This window comes from Henckelia pumila, unplaced genomic scaffold, assembly GCF_033568475.1.
Source record: "Henckelia pumila isolate YLH828 unplaced genomic scaffold, ASM3356847v2 CTG_429, whole genome shotgun sequence".
Classification (NCBI taxonomy): Eukaryota; Viridiplantae; Streptophyta; class Magnoliopsida; order Lamiales; family Gesneriaceae; genus Henckelia; species Henckelia pumila.
The window spans coordinates 3,524,176-3,542,223 of NW_027331826.1; the positions used below are offsets into that span (position 1 = coordinate 3,524,176).

General features: G+C 39.5%; 1 pseudogene; it reads left to right on the forward strand.

Moving 5' to 3' along the window:
• The first annotated feature begins 641 nt into the window (after positions 1-641).
• Positions 642-2,573, forward strand: LOC140871188 (uncharacterized; annotated as a pseudogene).
• Positions 2,574-18,048: the final 15,475 nt, after the last annotated feature.

The window sequence follows — 18,048 nt, forward strand, 5'->3', positions numbered from 1 at the left end:
GATTTTTGAGTTTATCTGTTGAGTATTTTCAGGAATTTGTTGACTATTTTTTTGAGATTGATTTTTGAGTATTTTTTCAATGTTTTTGGCTAATTTTTGTGCATGTAGATTTTGAGATTAATTTTTTTTGAGATTGATTTTGTTTTCGTGTCTATTTTAATATTTTTTAAGGAAAATGGCGGGTATTATTTCTTCCGAAGCATCTAATTCAATGCAAGATATTGAGAATACGTTGAAGCATAATTCGAAAGATATTGGATGGGAATATGCGGACTTGGTGGATCCTAAAAATTTGGATAAGCTGAAATATGAGTTGTGTGGTAAAATTACTAGTGGTGGAATTTATCGAATGAAACAACATGTTGCCCATATCAAGGGAAATGTTGCCCCGTGTCCGAAATCTTCAGAAGAGGATAAAAAAAGTGTAAGAATGCAATTTAAGAATCAAAAACAAAAAATAAACAAAAGATTACGAATGAAGATGGGGTGAGAGAAGAAGTTGTTCTTGGAGAAGATGAGGAAGGAGGAAGTTTAGGACAATAAAAAATCACTTACTCTTGGCCCTATGGAACGATTTGCATCTATCATTGATCCATATTCTTCATTGAGTGGGAAAATGAAACAACAAAGAAATATCATTGATGCACTTTGGAAGGAAAGAACACACTGTGCACCAATATTTTATATCGATGGGTGTACGAGTCTGGTATTGCATTTCATGCCATTGATAATGATAGTTTCAAGAGGTTTGTGGAAGCGGTTGGTCAATTTGGTCCTAATTATCGTCCTCCAACTCAATATCTATTAAGAGAGCCTTTATTGAAGAAAGAGGTAGATGGAACTAAAAATGTATTGAAAAAGAATGAAGAAGAATGGGTTTTGAATGGTTGTTCAATTTTGATTGATGCTTGGACGGAAAGAAAAAGAATAAGTATCATGAATTTGTGTGCTAATTGTAAGGAAGGCACGACTTTTCTTTCATCGAAAGAAGCATTGGATGAAGCACACACCGGAAATTATATTTTTGAATATGTGGATAAGTGTATTGAAGAAATTTGGCCACAATACGTAGTTCAAGTGTTAACGGAAAATGCTTCAAATAATATGGCGGCAAAAGGTTTGTTGAAGGAGAAGAGGCCACATATATTTTGAACTTCATGTGCAACGCACACCGTTAATCTCATGCTTCAAGGAATTGGGAACCAATCTAAATTCAAAGGGGTGATAGAAAAGGCAAAAATCTTCACCATCTTTATTTATGCACATCACAAGACACTTTCAATGATGAGGAAGTTCACAAAAAAGAGACATTGTGAGGCCTGGGGTAACAAGATTTGCAACATCATTTCTAAATTTGCAAAGCTTGGTGGAGAAGAAAAGTGAATTGAGAGCTATGGTTGCTAGTGAAGAATGGAATTCATGCAGACATACAAAGTCTGTAAAGGGCAAGGAGGAATATAATACTGCTTTAAATACCTCTTTTTGGAATGGGGTATGTTTTTGCTTGAAAGTGTTTGCGCCTTTAGTTAAGGTGCTTCGTCTTGTTCTATGGGTTTTTTGTATGGTGAATTACTTAGAGCGAGAGATGATATCAAAGTGGCATTCAAAAATCAAGAGCTTCACTATCGTCCGATCATTGATGTTATTGATGAGAAAAGTCGTAATTGGCTTGAAACTCCACTACATTTGGCCGCCTACCTCTTGAACCCTTATTACACTTTCAAAGACCGGAGCATAGAAAGTGAAGAATTGGTTACAGATGGACTTTCCACTTGCGTTGAATTATTTTTCCCTAATGATATTGATAGCCAAAGTGAGGTAGTAAATGTGGAGTTGTTGAAGTATATCAACAAAGAGGGTGGATTTGGAAGAGCATTGGTTAAGACGGGATGCAAAAACAATGATGCGAAATATGATCCAGGTATTAAGTAATAAATCTAATAATTGATAATTTTTATTGTAATTTCTATTGTCTTTTTTTTTTTTTTGAATTGACAAATTGTTAATTTTTGTTTTATATTTTTTATTTGGATGGTGGCATATTTATGGAAATGGTGTACCTAAATTCAAAAAATGGTCAAAATCATCCTTTCTTTGACTACAAGTTCTTCCGGTTGTAAAAGAAATTAGAGTAATTTTGAGAGAGTAAATACTTCATTACTTATTGTGTTCTAAATTTTAATTATTTAAATTTTAAGTATGTATTAAATATTTTAGTATAATATTTGTCTTTTATGTAGATCCATTCAAAGAAAAGAAATAGACTAGATACAGGAAGGTTCAACAATTTAGTTTATGTTCAATTCAATTCAAAGATCATCGACAAGAAGAGAAGACCAAATGAAAAGGGAGTGGATGGTCTACTTGATAGCGAAAAAACTATGGCACAAGGATGGATTATTGATGGCGGAGATGAAGACGTTGAAACAAATGTTGAAGATGTAAGAGAACTTCACGAAGAAGAATTTGTGTCGGATGAAGAGGATGAAGAAATCATGGATTTTGAGTTTGAATCCGATACAGAAGAAGTGCTGGAAAAATATGGTGATGAACTTGAAGAATTAGAAGTTTAGACTTGATATCTATTTAATATATTTTGGAAATATGTTGAAGAAGTTTAAATCTCATGTATGATTTATGAAGAATTGATATTTATTAATATCTATGAGATTATGACTATTGACTATATTAGTATATTATTGTATTATTAAAATTTTAAAATAATTTCATACAAAAACTAGATAAACATATGACATAAAAATTATTTTTCATAGTAGAACTCATAAATATCCCAAGATATTTATAATTTAGGATTAAAAAAAACCGCCTAGGCCTCGCCTAAGCGGCTAGGCGCTAGGCGGTGGGTCACGGCCCGCCTACCACCTAGCGCTTTTTAGAGCATTGCTATTCACACACCCATTGAAAATTGTGATCAAACACCTTAAAAAATTCAAAAGATTCACGCCACACAACCCACCAACCCATCTCTCAAAGGTTTGATTCAAAAACTTTTCACGCATCAACACACACAAATTTCTGAAATTTCACATCTAAATCCATAAACATCTACAAACTTTTGCCAAGGACATCCGGAATGAATCACGCTTCACAACATTGCATCATTCTATTAAAATCATCAAAAATCATACATCAAAATAACATATAAACATTAGGGTTCATAGCAAAAATATCTATACTCTTGAATAGTGGTTTCAAAACTTTGTAAAACTTGCTTGTTTGCTGACATTTGGATTTAACAGGAAACTTTGGGAGCAATCTAGCCTCGAATGGACAAAAATATTGACTCTAATCTAGGGTGCAGCTGAACGTGAAAGGGGAATATAGAGAGAAGAGATAGGCGGCGTTCAAAAGTGAGAAAGGAAAAGGGCTCAAAGATTTTTGACTCCTTATTAGTTTGTGACTAATGGGCTTAAAAGTCGGCCCGTTGATCTCAAACACTAACTTTTAAAAAGTTCTACTCCCAAAATTAAAAATTGCAGTACAAATTTAAAATTACATAACATGGAATATATTTTCTTTCAAAATACTGCACCAATAATTAAAATTAAATATAAACATTTTCTTAACTGGTTCGAAGCTAGTCTCGTTCCTTCAGTCTAGAATTAAATTTCAAACCTGAATACATTAAAATAGCTTGCAACACATTAAATTTCAGGCATAATATGACATCATAAAATTAAACATAATAATTAATTATCATGAATAACATGCATAAAATCATATAAATCACTCAAAATTATCGCGATCGAGCTAGTGGAATTTTGGACCTTACAACTCTACCATCCTTAAAATAATTTCATCCTTGAAATTCACTTACCAAACAGCTTAGGATAGCGACCACACATTTCTTGCTCAGTTTCCCACGTAGCTTCCTCAACTAGTTGGTTACGCCACAAAACCTTCACCATCTTTATCTCTTTGTTTCTCAACCTACAAACCTGACTGTACAAGATTTGAGCAGGTATCCCTCGTAGGACAAGTCTGGTGCCCATTCCACTGGCTCATGGAGAATCACATGGAAGGATTCGCAACGTACTTCCTTAACATGGATATATGAAAAACGTTGTGTACACCTTCCAAGTTTGGAGGCAACGTTACACGATAAGCTCGAGCCCCAACTTTTCTAGGACCTCGAATGGTCATATGTACCTCGAAATCAGCTTCCTTTTCATCCCAAACCTCATTACACCCTTCCAAGGTGACACCTTCAAGAACATATGATCACCTATCTTGAATTCCAAGTCCCTACGCCACTGGTAGGCATAAATTTTCTGTCTACTCTGAGCTATCTACATTATGTCTCTGATCTTTTCTATCAAGCTCACTGTCTGAGTCACTATCTCTGGTCCCAACACAGGTCTTTCACCAACTTCATCCCAATGCAAGAGAGTCATACACTTCCTCCCATACAACGCCTCATAAGGAGCCATACAAATAGTTTTGTGATGACTATTGTTACAGGTAAACTCCACTAAAGGAAACTTGGACTCTCTATTTCATCCGAAGTCAATCATACAAGCTCTGAGCATATCCTCGAGTATCTGAATTACTCGCTCTGATTGTCCATCTGTCTGTGGATGGAATGATGTAATGAAAGCTAGTTTCGTACCTAATCCATGGTGTAAACTTCCCCAAAAACCTGAGGTAAACCTAGGATCTCTGTCAGATACAATTCTTGTTGAACTTCATGCAATCAAACTATCTCTCGAATATACAGCTCCGCATGCTGATTCATCGAGAAGTTAGTCCTAACTTGTAGTAAATGAGCTGACTTTTTCAATCTTTCATGCGACACCCGGAGCCAAAAAGTCCAAGGGCAGTACGTGGTCCGCAATATGGGTGGTTAATACATGAAAGATGGAAACCCCCACCAAATATAATGGGAGACGGGTGACATGAATGAATCGATCCCACACCGGAATGAGAGGTACAAAAAGATTTTGTATGTAAAACTCATATCATGAAGGTGCATATTCTTTTCGGGAGTTCATCACATAAGAACTTCAATTTTAAGCGTGCTTGACTTGAGGCAATTTTAGGATTGGTGATCTCCTGGGAAGCTTCATAGGGTACGTGTGAGTGAGGACATAAGCACGTTGAAAAGACACGTCTTGATACAGTGAGACGTTACAAATGGTATAAGAGCTTGGCCTCTCCTAGTACGGTGTGGTTCGGGGACGAACCAGACGGAAGCTGATGGGAATGTGACACCCGGAGCCAAAAAGTCCTAGGATGGTACATGATCTGCAATATGGGTGGTTAATACCTGAAATATGGAAACCCCACCAAAAAGAATGAGCGATGGGTGACATGAATGAATCGATTTCACACCGGAATGAGAGGTACAAAAAGATTTGATATGTACAACTCATATCAAGAAGGTGCATCATTTTTTTTGGGAGCTCATCACATAAAAACTCGAAAGTTAAGCGTGCTTGACTTGGGGCAATTTTAGGATGGGTGACCCCTGAGAAGTTTACTAGGGTGCATGTGAGTGAGGACATAAGCACGCTGAAAAGACTCGTTTTGATACAATGCGACGTTTCATGTCAATTATCACCCAAATAGAATTCATCCTTCGTGGTGTAACTGAAAATCCTACCACGAAGTCCATGGTCACATCTCCCAACTTCCATGTGGGAATTGGCAACGGTTTCAGACGCCCTACTGGCCTCTAATGCTCAAATTTCACCCGCTGGCATGTTAGACATTCGTTCACAAACCTCACAATGTCCATCTTTATATATGTGAGACCTCGGTTCTAAAACATCTAATCTCGGATTAAAGAATAATTAAGCATACAAGATCCAAGATTAAAAGCAATAAAATAATTTTTTTTTAAAAGAGCAGTGCCTCACTCGTTCAGTAGAACTCAACCGATCGAGCGAGAAAGGTTTCAAAACTTGCTGCCTGGATGAACACCAGCTCTGCTCGATCGGTAAAGTTCAACCGATTGAGCGAGCAAGCTCGAACAAAAACAGAAAACGGGCTGGAGCTCCCTCGCTCAATCGGTTAAACTCTACCGATCGAGCGGCCAGCTCTGAACAGAAAAACCAGAAAAATAACTTCCCAACTCAACTTCATAAATCCATTCAATACCTAATGAGGTAACATGCAACAACAGCATACAAACCTCAATACTCGCATAAACGATACAACATATATTAAGATGTTCAAGTTCTAAACATGTTCAAACATAAACTATATTGACATGTTGATTCGACTTCTAAACCGAGTCCCACTTCTATCTCTCAATCTTGATGCTAACCAAGTCTTCGCTGACTCGATCCTTCCCCACCTATTGTCAGGTACACATATAAAACAAAACAACAGCCGGATAACTCCGGTGAGAATGATATTCCTAGTAAAAGCAACATAACATGCCATAACAAGTAATATATCAATAACATGATATAAAGACAACATATTCAATGTTAAGACGAATGAAATGCATTTCTTTAAAATCAGGATATCAACTCTGATAAACAAGGGATTGCTGCTATGCTTTTGGGATCCCGAGGATGAGATCACATAACAACTCACTGACTCTCCCAATCGAGGTGGTGCCACGTATCCCAATCCCCTAGACTTTGGTGCGACTATAAGGAGTATGCTAACATTAGGTGAACTTATACAACCCAAGCCATTCGTAATATAGCCCCCAAAACTTCCAAACAAAAAGGGCAGTACAGCCCGCTGAAATGAAATATTTAGGCTCGAGATGAATGCATAAGAGAAATGTAAAGCATTAAGCCATATAACAATGATCAAACAACAAAATACAAGTTTCCCATTCTAGAACAAGTATTGATGCAAGTACATGATTTAAGGAAAACTCAAGAAACAACTGTCTTGAGTGTGCTATCCCGCTTAAACGATGACTGCTTGTACCTTTCGATTCGAATAGCTCCAACTCTGGATAAGCTACAAAAGAGGTTATATCAAAATCTATACAACCTAAAACAACAAGGCTCAAGGTAAACTCTTTACCGCTCTTCGTCTATTCTCTTCGACGTTCAACTTCTGCAAACTCTGGGCTCAACAAACATCAAAATAATCTGTACGGAGGCAAAATAAGATCAACAACGATGAACAAACCAAAAAGCCAAAGTTCAACAACTCAAACGGTTCAAAATCCCAAAACTCAAACCGGAGGCTTAACGACTATATACTGATCAAACCGGAAACACAGACAGCAGTACAACATCGCAAACAACTCAAAACAATGCTAAAACATCAATAAAAATCCAAATCCAACAAATCAAAAAAACCCCATTTTCTAAATAGGCTTCCAAAAATCATAACAAATTCGAACGACGCTCTATTTCAAAACCGACTGGGAATAATCGATAAGAACTATCTCAAGAACGACATAACCGAAACTCAATCTATTCTAACGACATCCAAAAATAGAAGTATAACTGATCGGAGAAAAACTTACTATAGAACAAAGATCTCGCTGCCGGGATCGCTAATCTGCCTTCGGATTACAATTCTACCGGATGGACGACCGAAAACCGAAATCACAAGGCTTGAAGAAAGCTTTGGGCTCAACAATGGTGGAAGGAGGCGTGTTGGAGGAGGTGATGGAGAATTCAAAACCTTATAAATATCTAATAAACTTGATATTTGCATTTTAGTCCCTAAAAAATCCAAAATTTTCAAAATAGACCCTGATCAAAATCAAATCGGCTCTTGAATTCTGTAATCTCCGATTATCTAAAATAAACTTAATTAAGATAAATTTTGGGGGTTACAATTCTCCCCCTCTAAGAAGATATTTCGTCCTCGAAATCAATAAAAATCAATCACATAAGATAGAATAAATAACAAAAGATAGAAAGAAGAACTCACGTCATCCGAATAACTCCGGAAAACGCTGTCTCATATCAGATTCTGCCTCCCAAGTCGCTTCCTAGACTCCGTGATGGCTCCACTAAACTTTCACCAAAAGGAATCGACTTGGTTCTGAGCTGCTTCTCCTTTCGATCAAGGATCTGAATCGGTCGATCAAAGTAGCTTAGAGTCTCATCAAGCTCGGCTTCGTCAGGCTGAAGAATATGAGAAAGATATGGATGATACTTTCGCAACATAGAGACGTGAAAAACGTCGTAAATACCAGATAAAGTTGGAGGAAGTGCAAGCCTGTAGGCAAGATCGCCTAACTTCTCGAGAATCTCGTACGGTCCGATGAATCTCGGAGATAACTTCCCTCTCTTTCCAAATTTAACAGTGCCTCTGAAAGGAAAAATCTTCAAGAAAACTTGGTCTCCCTGATCGAAACTCAGAGGTCTACGTCTGATATTTTCATACTTTTCCTGTCTATCCTGAGATGACTTCATTCTCGTCTGAATGATCATAAATTGATCTGTCATATCTCTAAGCATATACGGTCCCAAATGAGGTGAATCGGACACATCATCTCAAAACAAAGGAGATCGGCACTTCTTATCGTACAAAGCCTCAAAAGGTGCCATATCGATACTCGTTTGGTAAATGTTGTTGTAAGAAAACTCGACAAGAGGCAAGGAATCCTACCAACTAGTGCCAAAATCTAGCACTACTGCTCGAAGCATATCCTCTAACATCTGGATAGTCGGCTCTAAGTGTCCGTCGGTCTGAGGATGATAAGCTGTACTCAGATGCAATCGAGTACCAAGTGCCTCTTGAAGACTGTGCCAAAAGTGTGAATGGAATCTAGGGTCTCGGTCTGAAAAAATTGACTTCGGCACACCATGCAATCTCACAACGTTGCTAACATACAACTCATCCATCTGATTGTGATGATACATCATCCTGTATGGAATAAAGAAAGCAGACTTCGTCAATCTGTCGATCACTACCCAAATAGCATCGCATCCTCGAATAGATCGCGGTAGATTTGTGAAGAAATCCATTGAAATGTGAACCCACTTCCATTCAGGAACAGATAGACTGTGCAACAGACCATCCGGTCGCTTCCTCTCTGCTTTCACTTGCTGACAGTTCAAACATCGGGATACAAATCTCGCTACATCGCTCTTCAACTTCTTCCACCAGAACTGATTCTTCACATCGTGTTACATCTTCCGACCTCCAGGATGAATATTGAACCGAATGCAATGTGCCTCTCGGAGAATATGCTACCTCTACTACGAAACATCGGGCAAAACAATACGATTATTCAAAAACAAAACATCATCTCTAACCTGGAATTTAGACTGATGCCCAGATCTGACTTTCTCTACTGAAATCTGAGTGCTCGGATCAGACTTCTGTGCTTCTTTGATAAAAATAAATAATTTCGGCTCGGCTTGAATAGCAAACACTCTGATAGTCTTCCTATCTATTTCAAACTCCAAACCAGAAGTGCAACAATCATCAATCAATTTAGAAACTCCGATAGCAGAAAGAGATAAAGAACAAAGCTTTTGGCTCAAGGCATCTGCAGCTGCGTTCGACTTTCTCGGGTAGTATTTGATTTCACAGTCGAAATCCTTCAAAACATCTAACCATCTTCTCTGTCTCATATTCAATTTTACCTGTGAAAACAAATACTTAAGGCTCTTATGATCAGAAAAGGTCTCGAAAGACTCACCATAAAGATAGTGATGCCAGATCTTCAAATCAAATACGATCGTAGCGAGTTCAAGATATGAACCGGATAACGAGTCTCGTGCGGCTTCAGCTGCCTCGATGCATATGCTATCACATGCTTATGCTGCATAAGAACACATCCCAAGCCTCGGTTAGAAGCATCGCAATAAATGGTAAAACCTCCAGTAACAGATAGAATAGAAAGAATCGGAGCACTGGTCAGTCTCTTCTTCAGATCAACAAAACTAGCCTCACAATCTGCAGTCCAGATAAAAGTCGCATTCTTTTGAGTCAGCTGGGTAATCGATTTGTCAATAGAAGAGAATCCCTCGATGAATCGGCGATAATAACCAGCTAAACCCATAAAGCTTTGGATCTCAGGCACTGATATCGGTCTAGGCCAATTCATAACCGCTTTGATCTTGCTGGGATCGACATAAATCCCATCTCCTGAAATAATATGATCGAGAAAGACAACTCGGTCCAACCAGAACTCATACTTAGACAGCTTGGCAAACAACTGTTCAGCTCTCAAAATCTGCAAGACGATCCTCAAATGCTCTGCATGGTCAGTACGGTTCTTTGAATAGATAAGAATATCATCGATGAAAATAATAACAAATTCATTAAAATAATGTTGAAGGATACGGTTCATCAAACCCATAAAAACTGCTGGATCATTAGTCAAACCGAACGACATGACTATAAACTCGAAATGACCATACCTCATTTTGAATGCGGTCTTAGGAATATCTTCCTCTCGCACTCTCAGTTGATGATAACCCGACCTCAGATCAATCTTTGAATAGACAGAAGAACCCTGCAATTTATCAAAAAGGTCATCTATTCGGGGTAAAGGATAACTGTTCTTTACCGTAGCTTGATTCAGTTGATGGTAATCAATACAGAGCCGCATAGAACCATCCTTCTTCCGAACAAAGAGAACAGGAGCACCCCAAGGCGACACACTAGGTCTGATGTATCAATTGGCAATCAAATTCTCAAGCTGTTCTTTCAATTCTCTCAATTCGATCGGTGCCATACGATAAGGAGCTTTGGAAATAGGTTGAGTATCTGACAATAAATAAATGCTGAATTTGATCTTTCGAAAAGGCGGCAATCCAGGAATCTCATCCGGAAATACGTCAGAAAATTCTCTAACCACTGATATATAACCAATTCTGGGCTAGATTTCAGTACGTAAACTGCATAAACCAAGAATCCATATGCGCCTCTCTGTAATAAACGAGTCATCGGTAACACATAAATCAAAGGAATTCTAGATCGAGAACCCTTGCCGAAGAATTTCCACTCCTCTGCCATCTTCGGTCTGAAACAGACTACTTTCTAAAAACAATCGATGGTTGCCCTGTACTTGGTTAAAGCATCTATACCAGCAATACAGTCAAAATCTGACAGCCCAAGTACAATATAGTTGAAAATAATCACGTTACCTTCGAAACATATCTCACAGTTTCTGACTAATCTGACAGAAACAATTCCTCCACCCAAAGGTGAAGTAACAGCTACTACAACAGGCAAAGGCTCACAAAGCAAAGCATGCATCAAAACAAATCTCTCAGATATAAAAGAGTGAGACGCACCTGTATCTATCAATACATGAGCAGAATAACCAAAAAACGAACAGTTACCTACTATAACATCGTCAGGTGCTGCCTGAGCCGGATCCTCAGTCAGAGCAAATACTCGTGCTTGTTGTCTCGGAGGCTGGTTCACACTCGGGTTACCTCCCTGTCTGTTCTGCTGCTGAGGATGGAACGAGTGAACCTCAAAAGTCTGCCTCTCAGGCTAAGCTGCAGGTCTAAAAAAATTCCCACTCTGAGCTCGATCTTTACCTCGCTGAGGACACACCTTAGCAAAGAGTCCTGGCTGCTGACAGATATTGCAGTTCCCGAAAACTCCTACACATTGATCTTGGGAGTGTTTACCTCCACACTTGTTGCAGAACAAAGATGAAAATCCAGAACTCTGACCTGAACCAAACTTCTTGGAACCACTGGATCTAGAAGAACTGTTCCCCGAATTCTTGAACTATTTCCCTTTGGCTCGGAAATGATCCTTTTTGTTACCGCTATTTCTTCCTCCTTCATAACTTTGTGGTTGGTTCTGATACTGCGATGTCTGATTTTGATACTGAGACGGTTGATTCTGAGACTGTCTTGGCTGCTGAGGTACAAACAAAGCTCCTTTCTGTCACCACAAGCCTTCTTCAGCTCCCTTTGCATGATTCATAGCATCCGCAAAGTTATCAGGCCTAGCAGTGTTTACCAACATGAAGATATCAGGGTTCAAACCATTAATGATGTGGTGACCCTTACCGAGATCACCTACTAAACAGAACTTAGGCATGCAATTAACTTAATCAAACAGTAAACCAGAATAAACTGCGGAACAATAAACATTAATACAATCCCAAGGAAAGGAATCTACAAATACCCAAATAGTTATACAACCAAATCGAACACTGTATCAACCCAATACAAAAAGAATAAACCCTAGGCGAAACTCCAGCTGGCCAACCACTGCCTAGCCCCTTTTGGATCCACCCGCCTCATCCAATCGCAAACCTGCCCCATGGAATAGGGTGTCCAGAAACACAGAGTACGAGATGTGAGCATAAAATGCTCAGAACGAGAGTATGAGTATACATGAATGCAAGTGAACCACCTACTGACTAGAGGTCAAGAATCAGATAACAAAGACAGACCGGGCCCTGGTATGTAGCACGTTGTGCCATCGCTTTAGGAGGTGGTTCACATACCGAAATACCAGTTGATACGCGGGACCAAAATAGATGGAAGTTCATCCACTAACAGGATAGGGTAAAACCCTACTAACAGACATATCAAAAGAGATAGCTCAAGATGCAAATGTATGCAGCATAAAATCATGGCATACAAATCATGCAATCACATAATACATGCATACTCAGTCAGGATATCTCGAACAGTACTTTCTTATCTCAAATACTAGGCGCGCTCTACCAGCTCTAGGTCTACGCCTATAATCCGCACTACAATTCCAAATGATACTAATATCAATAAAGTGCTCTAAAAGTCTTAACTAATCTATTGAATACTCCTAAATATATTTAGGAAGCAAAAGCTATACCTTCGTCCGTTGTTAGCCCTTTGCTGTCGATTGCTCAAAACTAGGCCACAGCTCTGCTACGACGCGTGGACCGCTATGCCACTTCCGGATTCCCAACGGGATGCCTAGAAAGCCCTTGATCTAAGCTGGAAGACCAATAAATCGAGAGAAGAGAGGTGAATGGTGTGCCTGGAAATGAATCTCGACACCTCTATTTATAGACAAAAAATGGAACGTCCGTTCCTCCATCGTTGCATCTGTTCGCCATCGTTGCGTTCGTTCGCCATCGTTGCGTCCGAACGTCAACATCAAGTGCGTAAGCAGTGACGCATTCTAGCTGACATGAACATTGCGTCCGTTCCTAGAACGTTACGTCCGTTCTGCCTGACCCTCCAGACCATATCTGATCATTCTGGGTCCATTTTCGGGCTCCGCTAATCCAATTGAAATTCCCTTAATCATGTTAATTGGATTAATTAACAGTTATTCACTAAATCTGGGTACGGCTACTACATTCTCCCCCACTTAAGATATTATGTCCTCGAAATCAGATCTTAAGTACTGAATGTAAAACAAGATGCAGAAACATTCTTTATTGAAATCAAACGTTTACAGAGTTTACAACTGAATACAACTTGAAAAGGAAATCAAAACAACTCAGGATGTCTGAACGCATCCTGCTCTCAAGTTCCCAAGTGGCTTCTTCAGTGCCTCGACGCTGCCACTGAACTAAAACCAGAGGAATAACTTTATTCCACAAGACCTTATCCGTATGATCTAGAATACAAATAGGTCTCTCTACATACGTCAAATCCGTATCCAACTGAACTTCAGACGGCTGCAAAATATGAGACTGATCCACCACATACCGTTGCAATAGAGATACGTGGAACACATCGTGAATACTGGACAAATACGATGGGAAGGCTAGCCGATACGCTAAATCGCCAATGCTCTCCAAGATCTCAAACGGACCGATAAATCTGGGAGACAGCTTGCCCTTAAGGCCAAATCTGAGAATCCTTCGGAAAGGTGACACTCTCAGAAATACTTTCTACCCAACATCAAACTGTAGAGGCCTACGCTTGGTATTAGCGTAGCTGGCCTGATGATCGTGTGCAGTCTTAATCTGTTTCTTGATCTGATCCACAACATCTGCTGCCTACTGGATTAACTCCGGTCCCTCAGCCTGTCTCTCCCACACTTCTTCCCAAAAGAGTGGAGTACGAAAACATCGCCCGTACAACGCCTCAAAAGGTGCCATCCCAATGCTAGTATGATAGCTGTTGTTGTACGCGAACTCAATCAATGACAAATGATCCTGCCAGGCTGAACCAAAGTCCATAGTGCACGCTCGAAGCATATCCTCCAAAATACGGATAGTGCGCTTTGACTGACCATCTGTCTTCGGATGATAGGCCGTACTCAAACTGAGAGTAGTGCCCATCGCACGCTGAACACTCCCCCAGTACCTAGAAGTAAACCTGGGGTCTCGATCGCTGACAATGCTCACAGGCACTCCGTGAAGTCGAACGATCTCCTGAATATACAACCGCGCCATGCGATCCATAGAGTACTCTCGGCTATAAGCAATGAAATGCGCTGACTTGGTGAGTCTGTCCACCACAACCCAGATAGCATCACAATTCCTCGAGGATACCGGCAAATGGGTCACAAAATCCATCGTGATAAGCTCCCATTTCCACTCAGGAATAGGCAGTCTGTGAAGCAAACCTCCAGGTCGTCGGTTCTCTGCCTTTACCTGCTAACAAACCAAGCATTTCGAAACATACTGATACACGCTACGTTTCATCCCCTTCCACCAAAACCGAGTACGTAGATCCTTGCACATCTTGTTACTCCCCGGATGAATACTCAACTTAGTGCGATGTTCCTGAGACAAATTCTCCTCTTGCAACTCCTCGTCCTCCGGGATCACCAGCCTATGAGACAAACACAGAAACCCATCAGACTAATAGTGAAATCCCGACGTGCTACCCTCGATGGCTAGACGAGCCAAATGCTGGGTCTTCGTATCAGACATCTGAGCATCCCGAATCCGCGAATACAAAGCTCGATCAGATAATATCTCAAACATCTAGATACTGCATACCTTTCTTATGCTTGAAAGTATAACATGAAGAACAACAATCTCCAATCGCACTAGACATCGAACAAGTCTGAAGTGCAGACAGTCGCACCTTGTGGCTCAAGGCATCAGCAATGAGATTAGCAGCTCCCGGATGGTACTTAATCTCGCAATCATAGTCCTTAAGCAAGTCCATCCAACGTCTCTGCCTCATGTTCAACTCCGCCTGAGTGAACAAATACTTGAGACTCTTGTGGTCGATGAAGATCTCAAATTTCTTGCCATACAGATAATGACGCCAGATATTCAAAGCGAACACAATTGCTGCCAACTCAAAATTATGAACTGGATAATTGTCCTCGTGCAACTTAAACTGTGTAGAAGCGTATGTGATCACATGCCCATTCTGAGTCAGAACACAACCTAACCCCTGTAGAGAAGCATCCGTGTACACCACATACCCTCCAGATCCTGACGGTAATGCCAACACCGGCGCAGAAGTCAACCGCCGTCGAAGCTCACAGAAATTCTCCTCACACTCGGAGGACCACTCGAAATCAACACCCTTGCGGGTAAGCTGCATCAACGGTCGGGCTAGCTGAGAGATGTTCAGGATGAAACGACAATAATATCCTGCTAGACCCAGAAAACTACGGATCTCAGCAACCGTCGTCGGACGTGACCAATTAAGCACAGCCTCAATCTTGCTCAGATCAACAGAAATCTCATCCCCGGATATGATATGGCCGAGAAAGACCACTCGATCCATCCAAAACTCACACTTGCTCAGTTTGGCGTAAAATTGCTCATCTCGGAGAGTCTACGTACAGTACCAATCGCAAGTGAGAATGGAACACCCAAAAATTTTAAAACGTAGATCTGCATGCATAATTAGGAGAAATTAATTATATTAATTTTTAAAATGAGGGTTAAATGTATTTATGTGATATTATGTGATTTATATGCATGATTTAATTTATTTTAGCATTTAACCCGCAATATTAGGATTTTTAGATTTTTGAGAATTTTATTGATTTGATCGCGTAGACGGGACCGTGGACGGACGAAATACCAAATATTCTTAGCCAAAAATATTTTATGAGTTTTATGAGACTTAAAATAATATTTTAAGTTATTTTGTCAAGAAAATTTTAGTATTTAATTATATATTTATTTAAGGGTTGATTTTTAGCAAAAATTAGTCCCTTTATTAACTTTTATTAATCTTTAAAATTAGCCTATTTATTTATTCCGAGATTTATTATTTAGTATCAAATTTCATATGATGCTTTGAGTTTTAAATATTAATTTTATGGTATATTATCTTCCTAAATAAGTTATTTTAGTTATTATCCTAAATTAATCCTAATTATCAAAATTTAAAACTAAAACCTACCCTACCCTAACTCCATTCAGCCGACCCCAACTTTCCCTCACCCCACTATCATGTTTCAGCAGCCTCCCAGCAGCCCCATAGCCGATCCCTTGTGGATTTTCAGTGTTTTTCGTCGTCCCGGAGCCCCGAATACGCATTCTCCTTCATTCAAAAATTATCAAGGCATGTTTAAAACTTTTATTTGGCCACCATATAAGCTATTACTCTTGCATGATGTGTTTTATTTTAGATTTTTCATGGAAATTTCAAGTTTATGCATGTATTCCTTGTATTGATGCATGTTCTTGCTTGATTGGTCATGACTCACGTTTTTGCCAAGCATGTTATGGTCCAGAGGCTGCGGCTCGGTCAAGGGATGTCCTAGGGTGCCTTAGGGTCGAGTGGTTTGAGCCAAGGTTGGGCTGAACCGAAACAATATCTTCTGGTTGCATAGAAGGTCGCAGTTTGAGCGGTTTTGGGAGAATGGTTCGTGTGCACTGTATAGGACAGGTTTGAGGGTGATTCAAATTGGGTTAGAACCCCAAGACATAGAGGAAGTTATCTCAGGTAGTATTCTAGCCAGTGATGGTCGGAGTTGGGCAGCCGAATGGCCGGAAGTCCTGCGTCGCGCGCAGCGCACGAGTAGAAATTAGGCAGATTTTGTTTTGTTTCGTTCTCCTTCGTTAGGACTCCGTTTGGGCTGGTTTTTAGCTTTCTGGAAACGTCTTGAAGTCTTCTAGTGGTGGTGCTCCGGCCATTTGGTGGCCGGATTAGGGCGGCTGATGCCTCTGAACAGAAGCTGGTTGCAGCCGAGAGTAAGGAACAAGAGGGAAACGGGTTTAGGGTTTTGGGCAGGTTCGGGTCGGATCTTGGGGCCTGAATCGGGTCTGGTAATTTGTGGGTCGGTTCAGGTCGGTCCGAGTCCGGGTTAGGTGGGCCGGGCTCGAGTATTTTTAATTTTGAAGTGTTTAATGTTTTAATTCGTTTTTGGGCCAATTAATTAGAAATAAAATTATTTGGGCTTCCAAATAATTTTATTTTGGGCTTTAAATAATTTATTTAAGTTAGCCCAATGATTTTTAGGGGCTTGGGAGCCCATGGGAATTTTTGGGTCAGTCAGAGGATTTTTGGGCCAGTCTAATGTCTTATTGGGTTTATTTAAGTTAATGGGCTTAAATATTTTTATTTAGGCCCAGTTAAGTTTAGTTAAGTTATTTGGACTAAAATATGATAATTGGGCTCTTATTTAAGTTTAATGGGCTTAGAGTGAGTGACCAGCAGTCTGGACCAACCCATAAAAAATAACTAAGTTCGGAATATATATTTAATTATTTTTATGCATGAAGTTTATATTTTAAGTATAAGTATATTTATTATGAAAAAATCAATTAAATATATATTACGGACAAATTTTCAGTGCATGCATTCATGAAATTTTATATGATATGATTATGATTATGTATGAGTTGAGCAAAAATATTTTCTTGATGAAAATTGAAGTGGTGTGACATAAGGGTGGTTATCCACCATATGATATATGATTTATGAGGTAGTTTACTACCATAGGAGGTGATTTATCACCGCCACGTACGTTGGTTCATGAGACTGATCAGTCGGCACAGATAAGCGTCACACTTACGGATAGGACCATAGACTGTTTCAAAAATATCATGCTCAATTATGTTATGTATGATGAAGAAAGATGATGTTTATGCTTAAGATTTATGATTCAGCATTTATGTTATGAAAAATGTTTCCATGCATGCTCATGTATCATGTATATCTATTAATATGATTATGTGATGCATTATTTTAAACCTTGATATCCAAGTTTAGACATGTTGAGCCCCTAGGCTCACTACGCTTATATGGTGCA